The sequence below is a fragment of the Podarcis raffonei genome, chromosome 4 (assembly GCF_027172205.1).
Source record: "Podarcis raffonei isolate rPodRaf1 chromosome 4, rPodRaf1.pri, whole genome shotgun sequence".
NCBI lineage: Eukaryota > Metazoa > Chordata > Lepidosauria > Squamata > Lacertidae > Podarcis > Podarcis raffonei.
Genome location: NC_070605.1, coordinates 44,230,358 through 44,252,877, shown reverse-complemented (window position 1 = coordinate 44,252,877; position 22,520 = coordinate 44,230,358). Strand labels below are relative to the sequence as shown.

Below are 22,520 nucleotides of genomic sequence, written 5' to 3'. Positions count from 1 at the left end.
GTTGATGTTTGGACTATGTTAATGCCTCTTGGTTCTGATTGCTAACTGACTTGTTTTCGCTCTGCTGTTGGTTTTTTTGGGTATGGGCTGGGGAAACTGGGTCCCCAGTTTTCCATGACAGTCTAGTTTTCCTGGCATGTACATCAGATACTTGAAATTATCACCACCCCTTGGTTCTGGAGGCTGTTCCTCAATCACTGAGCAGTAGCATGGAGGACCCAGGCTTACTCAAAACAGTGATGGTGTGTTTATGCCTCATGATAGCGGCATACAGCTGCCCTTATAGTGTGATGGCCAGCATTGGGGAGAACGAGAGAGAGAAGCAGTGAGAAGGAGCCATACTGGCTGACTGCTTCAATATAGTGACTGTCCTTCTAAAAGTATGGCACCCAGCACCCACCTGATTGTGCTGTTTATTTGGCTTCCCACTACCTACTCAGCCATAGCCCATGACCAGGTAGGACCATGGTCCAGATCTTGATCCTATTGCTGTTGGTTGTATGTGTGTGCTCACCCATAGTGCAAGAGAACATATTTTTGTGTTGCCTATGTACTTATTTCCTTGATCAAATAATATGTATGTGTGACTTGAGCTGTAGTCCACAATATGAAAATAATGATGCTGATCTACATTTTTTGATTGTTATAAGGATTACCATAAGATAAAGTATGGGAAGCTATTGAATACTTTTATTATATATTATTATACATTTAATTAGTTTATATTTGGTCTCACTTCTATTACCTATCTGCTCTATGTGTGTTTTTAGTTTTTTTATCATCTGTTCACTTGGGGTTAGACTTGCAGCTCATTATTCCCCATACAAAAATGGTTTCTAGATTCCTTAATTCCTTGACTGCATAAAGTTTGTGTGACTTGACCTGTGGTCTGTAGCCTGGACTACCTTTCTAGTATTATGTGCTTTAAATGTAGGTTGTTTCCTGTTTTCTGACTGTAGTCTGGCTTTATTGTATCTGTGGCATTCTGATACCATGCCATGCTTAGATGGCATTACTTGCGGGGTAGGGATTGTAAGCAAATGTTTCTGTGGGGTCTTCCTCCTGGTCAATACTTATTTAATTACTTTTCCATTTACCTTAAATTTGGCAACTCAGTTCTCCATTTGAGTACTAAAACAGCTACTTCACATGTTATAGACATATGCAAAATACTGGTGAATTCTACACAGAAGTTTTATATCTGAATAGTCCACTGTTAATGGTGAATGCTGTGAATAATAACTTTAAGTCTGGAGCATAAAAAAAATTAAACACAGGTCATATATATTGTTTGGCGCTCTTTTTGACTTGAATGCTAAAATGAAGCAACAGTTCTGAGCCTTCAGCTGGAAGGGGAAAGAAAGAAAGTGCCTAAGTGTGGCTATTTGCCAAGACTATGGAAGGACCCCACCACATTCTTTTACTGTGAAGTGACAGCCCCAAAGAAATACACAGGGTTGGCAAATGGCTAGGAGACATGACATGCAGGTGTGGAATATGGCAGATCCCTCCAAGATGCTGAGAGGTCAGTTTTAAAGCATGGAGGTTAGTTTTATAGGGCTCTGCCTTAAACCTGGTCAATAAATTCCATATGGAAACACCTTATTATTCAATGAAAATATCAGATAGAATGACAGTGGAAAAATGCAGTTAATATTAAAGCATTAATATACTTACAAGTTTTTAGTCTGAGACACAATAATGCTTATACTTGGTGTGTGTGTCCGTGCTTTCAAATGGCAGTAACATTCATTAGAAATCCAGAAAACATAAAATATCAAAAAAGAAAGGTAATTCCACAGCCACTCGCCCAGAGGTTTTTCTCTGGAACAGGAACAGATTACTGTATTGGATGAAACAATAGAAAGATGATGAAAGGAATATTTTAGCAGCTCAATCCTATGTTGATCTATTCAGAAGTCCCACTGAGTTCAATAGGACTTACTCCCAGGTAAGCGTGCAATAGGATTACACTCAATGAATATCCTGAGGATTGCACAAAGGTAGCATAAGCTCCACTCAATATGCTATCAAGATACAATGTAAAGTTTGCAAGCAGGGAAGATACGTTTCTGTTGCCCTTATTGAGAGAAATAGAAAACTTCTCCGCTCCCAATCATTGATGTTTTCATTAGGATGAAGTCAGCACTGGCACTGCTGATGGCCTGCGTTTAAGGCTAGATGCAGCCCTTTCTCCCGAAGTCACAAACCACCCTCATTCCGAATGTCCTCATTCCCCACACAGACAGTGTGGAGGCACAAATAGGATTTGCCCCCATTAGGCAGAGACCTAGAATATGAACACTGGCTTGTTTTGTTTGAAGGGCTGTTGGAGGGTATTTCTAGAGTAGATGGCCAGTTATTCAGCAAAAGTGTTGCTTTACTTAATTTATGGGCAGCAGCAGAAATGGTGACAATGAATAGAGGAAGATTAAATTCATGACCTTCAGTATCATGGCATGAAATTGAAATACCCTAATCAAATTGCTCAGTTAGCTACATGCCATGTGTTACAGTGCAAAATAAAGTAAAGCCAGCAAAAATCTAATATGAAAACTCAGCATTTTGTAGCATTTGAATGTTATTTTTAGATAGGAAAGATGGTGTGGTAGTTAACAAATGAATTTGGAAAAGGAAAGGGCCATGTTCAAATATATTTTCATCTCCTTCTGCCCAAACACCTCATTCTTTGCATTTGTTCTGTATTAACAGATTTAATTTTGCAGCACTTTCTAATATGATTTATCTCATGGAAAATTTGACTTTTCATCCAATCATGTGATGTATGTCAAGAATCATGGGCACTTATATACCTTCTTTAACTTGTATATCTTATTTAATATACTATATACTGTTTTTAAATGTCCTTTTTTTAAAAAAAGTTTTGCAACTCATTAGCTGTTGTCCTATATAGAGAGTTTATTATGTCGATTCACAATTCTGGTCATTGATCATAATGGTACTCTTCAAAAATATATCAGCTTTTATATGTTAGATCAGTGAGAAAAACATATTGCCAAAGTGCAATTCAAGAAAGAATATTAATTTAAGTAAGCACACACACAAAATTATATACAATGATGAATTAAAATATGCATTTAGATTGCAATAAAGCATTCCAATCTCATTGGCCAATGAGAATAATACAGAAATCTACATTAAGACAATATCTTTATTACCAACCAAAATGTCACTAAATAGTATACAGTGGTACCTCTGGTTATGTACTTAATTCGTTCTGGAGGTCCGTTCTTAACCTGAAACTGTTCTTAACCTGAAGCACCACTTTAGCTAATGGGGCCTCCCGCTGCTGCTGTGCCGCCACTGCACAATTTCTGTTCTCATCCTGAAGCAAAGTTCTTAACCTGAGGTAATATTTCTGGGTTAGTGGAGTCTGTAACCTGAAGCATATGTAACCCGAGGTACCACTGTTTTTTATGTTCTCCAGAACTATTTTGTGCTGCTTGTTTGGTCTAATAAACATATTGTTCCAATATGGATTTTGGACTAAATTAACATTATTCTAGTCCAGTATCCTTTTCTCATAACAGCCAACTAGATGCCTATGGGAAGTCCACAAGGAGGACTGGAGCGCAAGTTCATTCTGCTCCACTTGTTCTCCCCAGGTACTGGTATTCAAGTGCTGCACAGCCATTGTGACTATTAGCCAGAGTTAGCCTGATAATACTTTCAGGTGGTTGCCATATGTATCCAATGATTTGTCAATTTTAAATTTATCAACAAAGCCTAGAGATTAAGTTTCTTGTTATCACTGTATGCCTCTGTTCCTCAGACTCCCTTCCTGTGCAAATTAGTTCAGACAAAGAGATCTGCCCTACAGGGTAGATGGAGAAAGAAATTGGGCTTTATTGTGCATATAATTTTTAAGGTGAATAATTGTGGCCTAAATATTTATCATTCCTCTGCTATGAAGTCAATAGACTAATTACCTTTCTATGAATCTTTTTATCACTCTAAAAATAAGAACTTACAGTATCAAAGCTGCTCAGGATAGCAGGAAAAAACCCTGTTTCTTTTAACAGCATGATGAAGAGTTTTCCTATGTACTTAACACAATGATGGTCTGAAAATGAAGGATAGGAGGTGAAAAGAGTAAAACACTGCTCTTTTGAGTTGAACCGTGGGGAATTTCTGGAAGATTTACAGCTGTATTGGCTCATTGCTTAATCAGAAGGCAGAGATATGTTCTCAGTGTGTGTTCGTTTCTCCTAATGAGAGAGACTATTAAACTAGCCCAAATGATATATCCTCCCCCCCCCCCCGTTTGGTATGAACATCTTTCAAATGGATTCTATTTTATGTCTTCATTTTACTTCTCTGCATTTTCCTGTACTGATGATTTTTAGGTAATATATAGGAATGTGGCTTTGGTTAGCTGTGGATATTTCCTATATTTATAATCATGGGAACATCTAGGGTCTTATTTGCAGATTAATATGCTCCTACCACACATCATTCCCCCCCTTTTATTTATTTGATAGGTTTTTTAAAAAATCCTTCTAAAGTAGCAGTTTTTGCTTTCATTCTCAGTTCTGAGAACTTAAGAAAAGGAAAATCTTGCCTGTGAGATTAAAAATCAGATCACCATGTTGTCAGGTTGTAATGAAGGGTGTTGAGAGGACCACACAGAATCCCTCCAGTCTTACTGAATAATGAGAGAATATTCAGTCAGAAGTAAATTGATTTTATTAACATAATATAGCCACATATTTCACATGTATACAAACGCTCTAATGCCACACGTTGTATCTGTGCTGGAAAAGCCAAAAGTAGATAAAAACAGGTGCAGGATGGCAAAAATAAAAACATAAATATTGTAGTTAAAAATTTAATAATAAGAGACAATACGCATGTAATACTGTTACATTCACCCCCCCCCCTTTTCTTAACTGCTTCCAGTAATTTCAAAAAATAATAATTTAAAATTCATTAAGGATCTACAGGAAACAGTGGTTAACTTATTAGCTTAAATAGTGGAAGCTGTGTTCTGTGTTTCTGTATATGTCACCTGTTATGATTTCTGCTTGGCCTACTTAAACAATGTAAATAAAATAGCCCTTTCATTTTCCTGTAAGGGACGTAAAGCATGTTTTGTATCTTGGAGTGGGACAGAGACTGGGGAGTGAGGTTTGCAAATGTACACACTTTCAGCAGCCATGAATACTGATTTCCCCATGAGAAATATAGGCAGAGGAATCCTATACACCGATTAATTTAAGAACAGACAAATACCACAGCTGTAATTTAAGTTGCTGTTGGTTGTTGGGTGGGGGTAATGTTTAGGTGGATGGGGGGTTGCTGCTGAATTTAATGTTTTCTATCTTTATTTTAGATTTATTGTTTTATGTGGAAAGTGTTCCAATTTATTTGTGCACTTTTTGATGCTTTGTTTACATACCCTCCAACATTGCTCAGATGCAGATAGGGGCATTTCTCACTCCTCATAACTGACCCTCCTCAGCCCCCCATTTTATAGCCCTCCCCCACCCCCTACCAAGAATTTCATCATCTTCTTCTTCTTCATCATCTTATTTGTAAGCTGCCTTTCCATAGTTAGAACAATGCTCAAGGCAGCTTACAGAATGAGAAGATTTACATAAATACCAACATAACAAATGTCATAAACAATAAATAAAACACATCAAAAAGTACACAACCAAATGGAAACAATTTCCACATAAATCATAAAATCTAAAACTAAGAATACAGCATTAATATCAATCACAATTTAAAATCACATAGATAAAAAATAAAAGCTTTCTTTAAAACAAACAAACATGGAGCTCTCTCTGCCTAGCAGCGACAGAAGCATTCTTTTATGGAGCCTGTCAGGACCCGCCCCAAGCCAGGTGGAGAGAAGCAGGGCAGGGCCCTCCTGGCTGCCAGCCGGTCAGTCCTGGGCCATGTCCACCACCACTACACCAATGGGACACAGCACACACACCCTCCACCATCCAGAGAAAACCTCTTAATGCTGATTTTATTTTCTTCTTTGGTTGTTGTTTAGTCGTGTCCGACTCTTTGTGACCCCATGGACCAGAGCACGCCACGCACTCCTGTCTTCTTTGGTAGATTTACAAAAGAAAAGCACACATCAATAAATAAATTTTCGATAAGGGCAAGATTAAACACAGACACACAAAGCATTTAAAAAACAAACAAACCTTGCACTCCGCTCCACTCCCCCTTTCTTTCCGCCCAGGATAGCCCTGCCCTCTGCCTGCCCCTCAGAGCTGACACATCATGCGAGGCTGGGCCTTGGTGGCAGCAGGCTCTCTTATTACTCACCAACTCTCCAGCAGCCACTATGAGGTACCCAAGGGAGGAGAATGGCAGTAGCGGCCAAGGAGAGGCAACAGGATTATACCTCACAGCCAGTCGGAACAAGCATTAGTATAATGGTTGAGGGGTCAACTTCACCTGTTGAACACCAGTCTGAAGAGGGAGAAGGAGGAGTGAGCCCACCTGTAGCTGATCATCCATCAGAGACAAAGAGCAGAATGCACTGATGAGAACCAGCTGGCTCCAAACCTCTTAAACAGAGCTCTCAGCAGTAGTCAGATGCTGGAAACAATGTCTGTAGTTCCTAGCTCTACCTTGCGGCTTTCTGCCCTCCATCTGGGCTCTTGACTTTGTGATCACCTGGATTCCCTGACCACTAGACTGTTTGACTTCATATGTGGATTCTGTTCTCAAGCTAGTGTTCCTCAGAAATACCTAGCCCCTGCTTGCTTGCCAACATGACTCAGACAGGGCTATGGCAACTGACTCATCTTTTTTCTTGAGCTCTGCGGTGGCAGCACTAGCAGAGGAAATAGCGACGTTCTGGGATCAAATCAGAAGCCAGGATGTAATTCTGGGACTGACCCTGGAAAACAGGGACAATTGGAAGGGTATGTCTTTATTGTTTATGACTACTTTTGTTATGTTTGCAGTTAGTGTACTTTTTTTTTTTTTTACATGTTGTAAACTACCTTGAGCATGGTTTTAACTATGGAAAAGTGGCATACAAATAAAATGTTTGATCATTTGATTAATATACTCCTTACTTGCCAAATAGCTTCTAAGTAGTTTATAAGTAGAAAAGCTAGTTGCGTGTCGAGGTCCCCCAAGCCACCCCTAAATAATTCACAATTCACACATAATTTTTGTTTAAGGTTTTTGGCATAATTTTGGCCACAACTTTATTAAAATACATAAATGTGAGTGGTTGCTTAGGCATTGGTTATGATTATCTGTCCCCACGCCCAGGGACAGAACTGACTTCCGGATTCCAGAGAAAGCCAGTAAGGGAAAACAATATTGGGGAGAGCATGGAGCCGGGCACCAGACCCTCACCCCCGCCCCCCGCATGCTCCTGGGGGCTTGCGCGGCCCTAAGCCCCATTCAGGAGAATGGACGAAAGAATGGCAAGCCCCTGGATTCCTTTAACGGAATTCCCTTGCAGCAGCAGCATTGGAGGGGCAGGCACCACCAATCCTTACCCCTCCACCAATCAATTTTTTAACCAATGCCTAATCGTAACCTTACAAGTTTTGACGATTTGCTACGCAGTAGGCAAAAACCAGCCAATCAGCCAAATGGACAAAATTCGTACCAGGCCCCTGTCCCAAAAGCAGACGACCCCATGACAGGCATAGCAAGGTCAACACAATAGCCCTAGATTAGGGAGGGTGGGCGGGTGATCCAATGCATGCAGCAAAAGAGCCCAGTCAGTGCTGTGTGACTTGATTTTATAAGCTTTAGTCCGTCCCCCTAAATGGCAACACCAAAATTTGCCCAGTACCCCAGCTGCCCAATCACTGCAGATGGTCACCCATACTAAGCCGCCCAGCAACAGAGGTGTGGCCTATCAGACCCCACCGCAACACATGCTCTCTATGAAAGATAACACACTTTATAAAATATGCCTGCACATAATTAAATTACACAATAAAACAATTTCGCTTCCATACCCAGGAAGCTTAGATGCAAGCCATTAACCAATAGTATCTGATTTGAATCAAACAGGAAGAAATGGTTAACTGAGACTTCTTGACTTACTTGCTTGCATGCATGAAGGGATGAGCAATGGGGTTTTATTCTGGCAGGTGAAAATCATGCATATCTCATTCTGCTAAAATGAGATTTGATCATGCGAAATTGGCCATTGTCTGGCCATCGATTGACTCTGGAATATTTAGCTCAAAATGGAAAGACAGGTGCTTTTGAAAATATAGGTACTATACTTTATTATTTTCAAGCATAATAAAAACTTTTAAAGACAACAATGACAGCTTGTTCTTTTTAATCTTAAAGAACATACAAAGCAGTTTAGGATATATAAGAAATATATATCCTGTTATATAACAATTTTTTAACAAGGCTATCCAAAGTCCCTAATCCAGTAAACTCTTGGAATGGTTTCCTTGAGTCTGGGGTGGTTGTCTCATTTGGTCATTGCACCACATGTAAGAGATGAAAGGTTGCCAAGCATTATAGGAGGATAAAGAGTCTGTTTTGCCCCTGGGCATTTGACTTGAAATGTCAGCTAATGTGATTTCTTAGGTATAACATAGGAAAGACTGGGAAGTAGTTGGAGCTCTGTTCCTAGCTTGAAATGCCCTGTTAGGCAACACAAGTATCCCAAATGTCAGTTATTAATTAATGGTTATCATAACATAACAATGACATGTTATATTTAATTGATGAGTCATACTCTAGGAGTAGGAATCTCTTCAAAGGTTTAAACATTAAGGCCCTCTTTCTGTGGAAGCACTTTAGTACTGCATGTCAATCCTTTTGTCTTCTAAGGTAATGACTTGAATCTTATTCAGAGAGTGTCACCCAGTGCATAATTATCTTTGCGTTACTATTCAAAAACAGAATGTGGTTGATTTCGTTTAACTTGACAGCCATGTTTCTTTGGCTCAATAAATGTTATCAGGCATTCTTTGGCTGCTTCTATTGCATCAGCTTTAATTAGTTTTTGATTGCTGTTAATTTCACAGCCTTTCTGTTTAATAAATTGCATCAAAAATGCTTTAGTTTTTGTTGCATCAACTTTAATTAGTTTTGTGCATTGCTTACTTGATTTTATTTGGTCTCTTTGAAGGAACATGTCCCCCTCATCTTATTTCCCAGCATCTTATTCCTTATATATTTCCATGATGATATATATGGTGCCAGTGATGAATAGAGCTAATTGAGTCCTTCTCTAATGACAGCACACATGTAATTTATTTTTGTCTATTTATTGAATTTATATACTGCCCTATACCTGGCGGCTTCAGGCAAGTTCACAGAATAAAATCAAGATATAAAACCACAAAATACATAATTAAAATAAAAACAAGCCAATTGCCCCCTCAAAAAAAAGCACATTTTAAAAAGGCATAGGATGTAAATCAGATCAACCAAATCCCTATATAATTGGGATATAGATGGCTCTATAAAATAAAAGATGGCAACTTATATTTTAGCTGCCATCTTCCTCGGCATTCAGTAAATATTCCAATTTTTAAAGTGATCACACTACCAATCTAGGCACTTGGACAACAATGTATCTGCAGTTTTTTAGTCCTGGGTAAAAAATTTTGCAGTTAGGACAGAGTCTTTTTTCTTCCTTTCTCTGCAACAAAGTATCTGATGTTAGAGTGGCTGATTTCTTCCTTTGATGTTGTTATCTAGTTACATTTATTTATTGCATATTTATAAACAACTTGGATTAAGGTATTGAGATGCTCAACAAATCTGCAGATGGTACCAAACTGAGAGGGGTAACCAATGCCTCAGAAGGCAGAATCAGAATTCAAGTTGACCTTAACTGATTGGAGAACTAGGCCCAAACTAAAAACAAAAAAGAATTTCAATAGGGACAAATGCCAGGTCCTATACTTAGGCAGGAAGAACCAGCTGCATCAATAAAAGATGGGGATGTTTGGCTTGCCTGTAGTACATATGAAAAAGATCTAGGGGTCTTAGTAGAAAACAAGCTTAATATAAGTTAACATGAATGGGATGCAGTAGCAAAAACAAAAATAAACAAACCAAAACACTAATGCTTTTCCAGGCTACGTAAATCATACAGAAATATAATGTCCAGATCAAGGGAAGTAATAGTACCACTCTATTCTGCCTCCGTCCGAACACAGCTAGAATATGTGCAGCGAAGTGCAACCAATATGATCAAGGGTCTTGAAACCAAGCCTTATGAGAAATGGTTGAAGGAACTGGGTATGTTTAGCCTGGTAAAGAGAAGACTGAGAAGAGGTATGACAGTCATCTTCAGATGTCTAAAAGGTTGTTATATGGTGGATGGAGCAAGCTTGCTTTCTCCTTCTCCGGAGGGTAGGACCCAGACCAATGGATTTAAGTTACAAGAGAGGAGATTCTGACTAAACTTCAGGAAGAACTTTCTGACTGTAAGAGTTGTTCAACAGTGGGACAGACTCCCATGGATGGTGGTGGATTCTCCTTCCTTGGAGGTTTTTAAGCAGAGGCTGGGTGGTCATCTGTCATGCATGATCTAGTTGAGATTCCTGCATTGCAGGTGGTTGAACTAGACAACCCTCTGGATCCTTTCGAACATTACAATTCTATGATTTATATCCCACCTTTCCTTCAAGGAGCTCAAGGTGGCATATAAGATTCTATGCTTCCCCATTTTTATCCTCACAACAAACCTGTGAGGTAAATTAGGCTGAGAGTGAGTGACTGGCCCAAGGTGAATGTCATGGACAAGTGGGCACTTGTCTCCCAAGTCCTAGTCCAGCACTCAAACCACTATGCAACACTGTCAGTTCCCTGACAGAATCAGAAGGCATTTTTTGTAGAGAGAGAGAAAAAGGTATTGAAAACCTCAGCATTTTCCTTTAATCATCGCTACCATTATATATGAATGTCACTATGCAAATAACGATGAAGTAGTGACAGTCATCTATTGTTTGTTATGCTTGGGATGCCCAGGTGCTTCAGGCTCAAATTCAACCAGAGTTATAGTAGTGAAAACTGACAGAATCATTGCTGGCACTAGCATTTTCATTCCATAAGTGAGGAACTGAGGATGGTTGGAATGCCTTGCATTATAATTCTTCTAGGCTACTGGCCATTTAGTATGTAAATAGGTTTAATGTTATGATGTATTAAGGAATGCAATGCCGATTATAATGCTAGTAGATAAGTGGTATATAAGTGGGACGTGGGTGGAGCTGTGGGTTAAACCACAGAGCCTAGGGCTTGCTGATCAGAAGGTCGGCGGTTCAAATCCCCGCAATGGGGTGAGCTCCGGTTGCTTGGCTCCTGCCAAGCTCCTGCCAACCTAGCAGTTTGAAAGCACGTCAAAGTGCAAGTAGATAAATAGGTACAGCTCCAGCGGGAAGGTAAATGGTGTTTCCGTGCGCTGCTCTGGTTCACCAGAAGCAGCTTAGTCAGGCTGGGCACATGACCTGGAAGCTGTATGTCGGCTCCCTTGGCCAGTAAAGCGAGATGAGCTCCGCAACCCCAGAGTCATCCACGACTGGACCTAACTGTCAGGGGTCCCTTTACCTTTCAGTGGTATATAAATGCTAGTAGTTGAGTGGTATATAATACAAATAATATAGTAAAATGAAAATGTTAGTCACTTGAAAGACACAAATAAATGACTCGAGCAGAACATAAACAATATTGTATCTAGTTCAAAATTCCATACTAAAAGTACTACTTATACTGCAATGGTATACATGTCTACTCAGAAGTAAGTACCATTGAATATTATGGTACTTACCCACAGGTATATGCATATAGCAGCCTCCTCCAACCTGGTGCCCTCTAGATGTTTTAGACTACAAGTCCCATCAGCCCTGACCACTGGCTACATTGGCTGGGGATGGTAGGAGTTACAGTCCAAAACATTTGGAGGCACCAGATGGGGTTGGGCTGCCTGATTCAAGTTTGGGTGTTCAGCCTGTCTTGCATGGGCTGCACTTGCCTTGAAATATTATGTCCATAGTTGGAGACACACCTTGAACTGGAGCTTTTGCTAGATGTGAGGTAGCATTGGTACTAAGTGGCTTCTAGGTTTGACTGTGTACATAGAAAAGCAAGAGAGATAATATCTACCCCAAGTCCGTCCACTGATTCCATAGCTGAATAGGCAATTGTCCCTCAGTTCACAAAGCCTAGGCAAGACCTGTACACAGCATCTATGTCATTCCTTTTACTGTGTCTTGTAAATGCCAAATTGTCCATTTTATTGCATAATATAAACACATTCTCAGCTTTGATAGCACATCCAACTTCAAGGCCACCTCCATAGTAAGACACAAGGTGAGACTGATTTGCAATGCCCATGAAAGTTTCTCTGCCTCATTTAACAACTACAAGCTAAATACATTCTGGCTTCTCTTCAGGAAAAAGCCGCAGCGCCTTTCATTTCATCTCTGAGAAAGGGGCCTGGTGAATGTGTTCATTTCTGTATATTAAACATAAGCAATGGCCTGTTACTGAGGGTTCCAACCATATTCTTCGTCTGCACCTCATATTTGTAACTAGAACGTATAAGAGTTATATTTTATTTTCAAAAAAATTAGATGTGTATTCTTCAGGCTGCAGTCTCCTTCCTCACCTTAAACTTTGGGGGTTTTTTCCTTTTAAAATGACTCAAAAAAGTGGCATTTTTGTTCTAAACATTTGGAAGATTATCATTTCCCTTTTCACAGTTTACAACATCCTTAAATGCTTTGGCACTAACCTTTGATTACCTTAAAACATATGGTAATATATCTCTTGTTTATGCTTCAGGCTGTATTTTAAATGTGTGGCTTGCTGCAGTACAAGCAGTATGTTTAGTTTCATAATCTCTGTATACATTATTTGTTTTCTTTGTTCTTATTTAATTGTCCTTTAATTCAGCTTTGACAGCCTTTAAGTATGTCAGACTTGCTAGTAATCTCTCTCCAGCCCAAGGCCAAATGCTGCAATGCACAGGTCTGCAGATGTGAAGTAAAATTAAGGGTACTCAGTATTTCAAAACAGGCTGTGACTATACTATTGAGTGGGTTTTTAAAATAAACATTTTTATGACAGGATAATAGAAATTGAGAGGATATTGGGGGTCATCTGCAATGCAGGATTCAACTGCTTTGCTTCTTACAGATGGCTATCCAGTCTCCGCTTAAATATGTTTAGTAAAGGAGAGCCTAAGTCAGTTTCACTGTTCCACAACTCTTGCCATCAGGATGTTTCTCTTAATATTTAGCTGATATCTGATAGCTGAAATTCTATCAACTAGTTTTAGTCCTGCCCTCTGGAGTAACAAGAGAACAAGTGCTCGATCTTCTGCACACTAGACTGTAAGAATTTGCAGACAGCTGCCATGTCTCCAGACTACACATGCCCAGCACTTTCAAGCTTTCCTCCAAACCCCTCACCATTCTAGTCTTCCTTTTTTGGACCTGCTCCAGTTTGTCAATGTGGCACCCAGAACTGGACACGGTACTTCAGATGTTGCCTAATCAGGATAGAATACAGCCAAGCTATATTGTCTTGCTATCTGGATCTGGATAATCCTGAATTTGAGGAGCACCCCCTCTTTACCCTCATTCAAATTATTTATAAAAAATGTTGGCCCCATGGCAATCCACTTGAAACCTTCCTCCAGTCTAACACATTAATGAGAGCCATTAATGAGTATTTATTGGGTATGGTGGTTCAATCACACCTGGATTGAATTAACCATATTGTACCAGTATCCAAATCTGGTGCTGTCACCACTTGGGTTCTGCAGTGTGACAGAGCTACCACCATATCCAGAGCCTGGCAGTGGGAAGTGGGGGACACAGACTGGGACACATCCCTGCACCAACTTAAGGCTGGTGCAACAATCAAGCCCAGATCAGTCCCTATGCCAACCAGTGCCAGCTATTAGAATAGTTTGGGATACAGAAGATCCTCTAACCAACTGAGCTGGATGGATAGTTCCTGGACCAGCTCAGCTCCACCACTGTTCCCTGGTGGGCCTTACACTCACCTGTGTGTTTCACAGACAGAAGGGAAGCTCTGTGCCAGTGATGCAAGTGTCAGCTGTGGTGACAGCTGGTAATACACAAGGAGAGCTGACAGAAGCAATCCAAACACCACATAGCCCAGCATGTGGGGAGGAGTTGGCTTGAAGCCTTATGTCTACCTCACATTTTGCCACGAATCCAAGGAAAGACTTGTTGAATGCTTGCTGAAATCAAGACATACTATGTCCACAGACCTCCCGTGATCTATGAAATAAGTAACTATTAAAAGGGAGAAATAATGTGTTGGTAAAATTTGAGTGGTGGGAGGTAGCTGAAGATCTTGGTCTTTATCTTGTTGGGCAGTAATGAGTCTTCTCTGCTGAGGCATGGTTGTTGACAAAGCTGCAATACCAATGACAGCAACCAAGAATTCATCAACAAGCTTAGTTTTATCATCACCATCATTTATAAATTTTGTATTTTTTTCTTGCCAAGGCTGAAGTTGTAGCAGATTTGCATGAGTTCATGCAGCTACACTGAAGAATGTTTCTTCTCTAGTAAAAGAATGTGGGGCTTTTGAATAACAGGTAATATATTCTATGGAAAGAAAATAGAAAACGTGGAGGCCTGAAGGCTTTTGTTCTCTATTCAGAAGCAATTTCAGAGTGACAGAAGATGGAAGACTTATGGCTTTGCCTATATGGGGAAAAGTAGGCTTTCATGCCCAAGTGATAAAAGCTTTCAACTTCCTCAATTTGTTTATTTTCTAGACTGTTAACTTTTCTACTTCGTGACCCATCATCTTCCAATTCCCTCCTTCCATATTTGACCACTGCTACCACTCCCCCTAATTTTCTCCTCTTCTTTGGAAGATGCTGGTTAGCCTAGAGTATCTGAGTTCCAGTTTGCTCCTGTCACTCCAAGTAAATTTCCCTCTGATTCCCCTCTTTCTCATCCATGTTAAGGCCTTCTCTGTCCCCTGCATTTCTGATACTATTATTATTAGCATTCTTTTAATCCTAACCCAATCATCCCCCTGTAAAGTGCGTATTATTATTTCTAACTAGGAAAGAATAACAACAACTTCAACTCTACAGAGATAAAAAGTATATTTAATCCTTACCTCCTCTTGAATGCCAAAGTTTCTTCAAGAGAAAAATAACCTTTGTGTTTTGAAGATTTAAATTTTTAAAAATGTGGAAAAAGAATACGGGTGAATTTAAATCTCTTTCTGGTTTGGGGAGTATGCTGGGGTACCAGGATGGGCTTTGTATCCAAACCATTTTCTGGTTGTCCCTTGAAACTCTCCCTTTCTGCCCCCACAGCTCTTGAAGCTCTGGTATTGGTTGGGCCACACAAATTGATACCTGATGATCTCCAACATTGGAACTTTGTTGGAGAACAATCCTACGTATCCTGTTGCTCTGGGATGCCATCCCAGCTGCCATAGAATTGATCTCTAAAGTTTCTAAGCATACTTACTAGGTGGTTTGTTTATTTAAGATTCTCTCTCTCTCTCTCTCTCTCTCTCTCTCACACACACACACACACACACACACACACACTGTTCACAAAGGGAGGCTGGTAGAGATCCTCATGTGGTTACTAATAAATGCTCACTGGCATTCAGATTGGCAAATAACTTTAGCACCTGTGAATGTAATCCACCTGTTCTTGATAAAATATGCAATAATTGCTCGATTTCCAAAGGCAACCCTTCTTGTCAACATAGTTTAACTGAATAATAAATCTATGGTTAAAGACACAATCCTAAACAGAATTACCAGATAGCAAGGATTTGCTGAGTGAATTAATATGTTAGACCGTTAAGATAAAAGCTATATGGTTTTAGCAGAAATGTAATAAAGAATTAAGTAAAAGTTGATTGATAATGGGCAAAAATGGAAAAATTAAAGGTTAGACCGCTAAGATAAATTATAGAATAAAAATTGAGAAAGATGGAAAGAATTTGCTGAAATAGTTAACTGAACTAGAATACAAAAAGGGAGGTGTGAGGAAGTCGATGAAACAAGTAAATGAAAGGTAAAGATATGGAATACTGGATGTGTTTTTAAAATGTTTTTGTTTTTAAATGTTTTTGCTTTTTTGTTCTTATTGTCATGCTGTACTGTTTTTTTTTATTCTGGTTTTGATTTTCTTTTGAAGTATTGTATTGTAACTTTTTACTGTCTTTTTTTTTCTTTTCTTCTCTTTTTCTGTGATTGTTAAACTTTTAATAAATATCATTTTAAAAAAAAACCAGAATTACCAGGAATTAAATAGTGTTGACCCCAGTGTGAGCTACTCCAAAGTAAACACACTTAGTATTGGGTGATAAGTCTCATCCCCGCCCCATTCTCTCTGTGTTTCGGCTTATAACTTCAAAACTTTGAATTGAATGAATTTTTTTAGGTCTTTCTACAGCCTTCTAAAATGTTTTCTCTGTCCCATATTCATGGTAATCAAATCCTGCACAAGATTTGAATAGAATTCTCATGTTTGAATTAGGGTTTTTTAAAGTGCTGTTTCAAAGAGAAATGGCTAGTGTTTTACATCTTGTGTATGACTACTAAATACAGTGGTAATGTTTTCATCTCTTTGTTTTGTGGATTAAGATACACCAATGGCAGATGAGCATTCTTAGTAAATGGGACAAAAATAAAAGATTTTAATGCAGGTTGGACATGTACTTCCCCCAAAGCATGTTAGTGAGGTCAGGACATACTTGGTAAACATGGAATGCTGGCTGTTGGAAGAAGAAGCAAAACTAGGGGAAGGAGGAATGGAGTGACTGGTACACTCAAAAGCACATCACACTGTAACATTTTGTTGCAGTGGCCCATTTGTTCCCTCTATTTCTGATGCTCAGGAGTTGGTGCCATTCTTTATGTAGCAACAACAGCACCACCTATTCATAAGTGGGAGATACCATCAGTCTTGTAAGACTACCAGGTTTGCAGAGCAACAAAAAATGTTTAGGATGAACAGAACTAAAAAGGAAGCAGGTACAGCCAAATGTGGCCTGAGCATGCTCAGTGAGCATACTATGCCAATTATCTGTTTTCTGTTTGAATGGGGCAGGCGGAAGGCAAGCATGATGGACTAACTTGAACAGTGAACAGGAGCATCCTACACTACAATGTTTTGCTGCAGGTTCCATTCGCCATGACTAATAGCAGTTGGTAGACCAGTCCTCAGTGAATTTTTCAGCTTCCTCACCTTGTGGAAGAGAATTCCATAAACCTATTCTGTGTTGCAAGGATGAACGTTTTCTTCCATCAGCATGTTTCCCACAGAGCATCTTCTGTATGAAACATGTCTTATCTTAATCCTGTTAAACATTTGGGCAGCAGCTTTATGTGATGTCATATGCACACCCGCTCATGTGTTATGATGTGGCAGGAGTTTAATTAAAATATCCATGTCTCTGGCGGTGCTGCCCATAAGAAATGTACATGTGATGGCCTGGGATTCCGACTCAGAGGCTGAACCTGAGGAATCCCAGCCTGCACAGGAGTCCCCGCCTCCAGAACCAGCTGAGCTGGGGCTAGGGCTTGAGCCTGAAAGGTCCTCACCTGTGCTGGATCCTCAGGTGCAGGCACCAGCTGAGTCTGCTCTGGCTCCTGAGGTAATGGAGGACCCATTGCCTGCAGGTGCTCCACTCTCAGCCCCATCAGGGGAAGGTGAGGTTGCCTCTGGGTCCGGTAACCCTCCAGCCTCTCCTGAACTGCAGAGCCTCAGGGCAGAGAGGCGGAGGGAACTAAGTTCTCGCAGGAGGAGTGCTCGCCTCCAGGCCAGGAGAGGCGAGTCACCTGTGGACCAGGGCCGCCCTGTGCCTCGGGGCAGATAATAGCCAGCCAGCCCAGTCCCAGGTTGCGGGAGCAACATTGTTGGCAGCCTGTTCCTGCCTGCGCCCTGTCCTGCTCTTCTGCCAAAGTTCCTGACCTCACCCGACTCCCTGCCTTCGACCCCGCTTCAGCTTTGACGGACAGCCTCCATATCGCACCCTCTACCTCGGACTGGACTCGGACCTCGCCGCACAGTTAACCCTCAGGACCAGCACAGTACAATCTGAACACTTACCTTTTTTGTGTGTATATCAGGGAGGATATTGGGGCTTAGTGTTGTTGCTGTTGTTACAATGCTGGTCCTTTGGGCAGAACAGGAGAGCCTATAAGGTGTTTCCATTGCCTAAATACAGTGGTACCTCTGGTTATGAACTTAATTCATTCCGGAGATCCATTCTTAAGTTGAAACTGTTCTTATCCTGAGGCATGCTTTCACTAATGGCACCTCCCACTGCGTGCGCACCTCCCGCTTGCATCCCAGGGCAAAGTTTGCAGCCGGGAGCAACTATTTCCGGGTTAGCAGAGCTCGTAATCCAAAGCGTGCTTAACCAGAAGTGTTCATAACCAGAGGTCCCCTACCATTTGTAGCCAAGATTTTTGAGGCAGGGGTCTACATACAGTATCTCCTGTCAGGAGGCTATTTAGTTTCAGTTTCATAGCTTGTTTGTAACTCTTCCATGACTTCACAACTTTAAATGCTCCCAGTGGTATCCAATATAGAATTTTCTGCTATAATAAGCTTACTCTTGAGGTCTGTGTTGTTCTCTTCAGAAAGGAGATGTGCAAAGCATTTCCATCTTCCCAGGAGTTAGTCATTATTGCCGCTGTGTTTTATGGTCCTTCACATTTGATCATGGTAGGCTTTAGTCAGACATAACCTCATAAGCTGAGTTTAGATATAATGGCTTGCAGTTTGGTAGAAATATTTTCCCTGAAAGGCTAGAGCCCTAACATCTAGAATTTGAGAAAAGAAGCACTGGTGGTTATCTTAGAGGAGCACCATAATATATGGGGCAGATGGAAAGAGATCAGGAGAAGAGAAATTCTCTCCCAGAAATGGGGAACCTGTGGCCCTCTGTATGTTCATAAGAACATCGATATTGGATCAGATCAAAGGTACATCTATCCTAGCATCCTGTTTTCACAGAGGCCAAATGAATGCTTATGGGAAGCCCAGAAGCAGGACATGAGTACAGCAACCAATGGGAGAGTCTCTAATACTACACATTAAAACTGCACATTGTAATTCTTCTCTATTTATAGGGCCAATTTACAAACACTTTATTTTTCTGTGTGAATGAACGCATGGGAAATGTAGCACAGGAACAACCACCACCACCGCTATGCAGGCCTTTTTCTCACTGATGCTAAAACGGAATGGTCATTGCAGAGGAAAAAGAAAATCAAAATGCAGTATTTCTAACTCTTCAATACAATATGTATTTGCATAATACCATCTTTTATAAAACAGTGCAAAGCTATGATATGTCTCTTTAAAGATCAATTCACTAAGACTTGTCTGTTCAGCAATGAGATGTATTTGTGTGGGGTACTTTAGACTGCCAAATTTGAGTGTGGGAAACTGACATTCAAACCTCTGTTCAGCTTCAAAATACCTGATTGGTGGTTACTGGGGAATTAATTTCCCAGTCTCCGATATACAATTGTGAGGCTAAATGCTTCTCAGAATTCCTGCAGTGAAGAGTTGGATGCAAATGTAACAGTTTAATAATAAAATCGCACAATTGCTCTATGGAACTCACCTCTACAGGATATGGAAGCATAAATATTTTTGAAACTTTATTGCCCTTATCTGTTGAAGCTGTCTGAATGTCTCAAAGTCAAACTAGAATACAGAGATGTAATACTGAATCTGCCTTTCTAATTTATTTTGCATATAGCGGCTCTTTTAGCATCTGCAGTTAGTTCCATTTCCCTCATTTTTCCTGGTGAAAATTGCCCTCCTAAAAATGCTGTTTATCCCTATTACCTAAAACATAACATGTTCAAATATGATTTTCTTAACAGTTCAAATAGTAGGAAATCCAAGTAAGGGAAACATAATCACACAGGTACCTTCTACTGAGCACCTGGTAGTATTTGGATAATTTTTTAAAAAGTTGGAGATGCTTTCATGCATAACTGTAATCATGTTTAGTTTGGTCCAAATTCTCACTTTCCACTAAACAAAATGTTATTTCATTTTTTAGTATTTCTTGGTATATGAACCTAGAAATGAAAACTGAACACTAATGAAATCTTAATTTCTAGCTGTCCAATTCATTGAAGGGGTAGTTTAACATCAAATAAACAATACTAAAATAGCAGCAATATATATCAAAACATATAATACCAAGTCATATTAAAGTTACTCTTCCAAGTTAACCTTCGATATTAAATATGCAAAGCAAATAGAAGGTCTTTCTATACTTCTGGAAAATGCTCTGGTTCAGAGTTTGGCAAGTCTCCAGTGGAAGTGAATTCCACAGCTGCGTTGTTGTAAAAGAAAACAAGACTGATTTACATTTTTGTTTTAAAAATCTTTGGGGTTTTAAAAAAATAGTTGTAGCCAAAATAAATTTCAGTGTTTGGGAAAGCCCCTCTTCCCTTAATTTGAACTGATCTTTTAAAAATTATAAATAGACAAAAATATGTACTTATTCCCAAGGCATGAATAAAAAACACACCACTTCAGGCTTTAATTACTACTCAAGAGCTCATTAAAAGCTTAGCCAAAAGGAGAGTATCCCTCTCTCTCTTTGTTGTTGTTGTAAAAGAGCAATTTGAAAATACGGCTTTTGACACCACCTATGACTTTTATTACCATTCCAAATTATATGCAGTCCAAGTTAAAAGCAGTTTAAAATGCCACACGTTGTAAGAAATTACAGCTACTGCTAAGTTCATATTTAATTTTTCTTTAGCAACTGGTATTTTTATAGCATGTTCCTTTAAATTAGCATTGAGTTTTCACAAACGAATTAAACATTGGATGCATCTGAAAGAGCATTCAAATAAGCCCTAAAATTCTTTGCTAAATTTTAATTGGCGGTCTTATTCCAACCATCAAATGTTGTCACAATAATGTTAAATGAGAACAGTTTATCAGAAAACAACAGCTATATGTGCTTTGAGGCTGTCTTTTTCTTTTCAGAGAATCATAAAATTGTAGAGTTGGAAGGGTCCCCAAAGGCCATCTTATCCAACCCCCTGCAATGCAGGAATCTCAACTAAAGTATCCATGACAGATGGCCATCCAACCTCTTGCTTAAACACCTCCAAGGAAGGAGAGTCCATCACCTCCTTTTTAGTGATCTGGTTGCCCACTCTGGTGCCTTTCTGGCTGAAGCATGGGATAATAAATAAATAATGAATGAATGAATGGGATGAATGAATGAATGAATGAAACCGATATGATTACTAGCCAGATAGAATTAATACAGATTTACATATATTGCATATCTAAACAATGTATGAGCAACTACAGTGTACATATATTCTTGCAATAACTGAGTTCAGAAATGATTCTGAACTACATTTCTAGCTCTAATCTGCAACACCTCGCCCAACAACAAGGAACACTACTGCCAAAGGTCTCCATGTCTGATGAAGAACTGGAACTTGCAGCTTTGGTTTTGCTGAAGGCTTTTGTTTTCAGATTAGCATGGTAAACAAGGCAAGTCACAGGTTGCAAGGATCAGCTGTGATAAGAGAGATCAAAGGCACCAACAAGCAACAGGTCCCCTGCACCTTCCTTTCAAAGGGTGGGGTGGCCACAACATTAAGTGTGGCTGGCGGCTAGAGTTCTAAGACAGGGCAGGCAAGCAGGCACTCCTAGTGAGCTGGCAGTGGCTAGGTTAGGTTTGTGCATGCTGACATCTCTATGTCCTAGGAGATGGATGTTGGGTGAGTGCTGGCTTGGCATCATATTTTCTGTTGGCTGCCACCCCTGAAGGGCAAGCTGGAACCCTCACCAGGATCCAACATCTCCTGGTCCCCTAGATCTAATTTCCCAAGCTCCCTCTACTTCTCATTGGAGCCTAATCACCACCTTCCATGAAACCTCCACAGGACACAGGACATCACAGACAAGACTTAACATTTGAAAAACATATCTCCTCTCTTGCAGGTTCATAGGGTCCAATTTGAATCCTCCTAGGTGAGGGGCAATCCTGCCCTCTCCAGACTGGCTGTCAGAGCAAGACAGACCCCTCAACCCCATTGCAGACTCCCCATAGAGTTCCTGGATGCTGTTTCAAGGTGCCTACTTGGTGTTGTTGCTACTTATTGTCTCTGTCCGTGGTGCTCTGGAGCATGACAGACATGAGAAACAGATGCAGGATAAAAACAGCCTACCCCGGTGCCTTATGCTAAGGATTTATGGCCCTGTTGTTACTGTTATGTTCCATGACCTGGCCTCTGGTGAGAAGTGGCCCCTGCCCTCCAGGAACCACAGGAATAGAAATTCATGGTAAGAATTTCCGTTCCCCCCCAGAGTTTTCTGGAGGGCAGTCCTGGTATGGGATGTAAAACAGTTGTAGTATGTATGAGTAGAAGAGGAGTAGGGTCATGGACTGACTACCTGCTGAAGTACTTTTCTCCCAAAGACTGTGTTGAGTGAGGCCCATGAATCTATCTTATAGTGTTTGGCAAATGTGTGCATGGAGGCCCATGTGGAGGCCCT

The 22,520-nt window shown here is 40.2% G+C and overlaps 1 protein-coding gene across 3 annotated transcripts in view; it reads left to right on the top strand.

Annotated features, from left to right (window-relative positions):
* CADM2 (cell adhesion molecule 2) overlaps positions 1 to 22,520 on the top strand; it is a 356,070-nt gene that overhangs the window by 213,636 nt on the left and 119,914 nt on the right. The window lies entirely within an intron of this gene.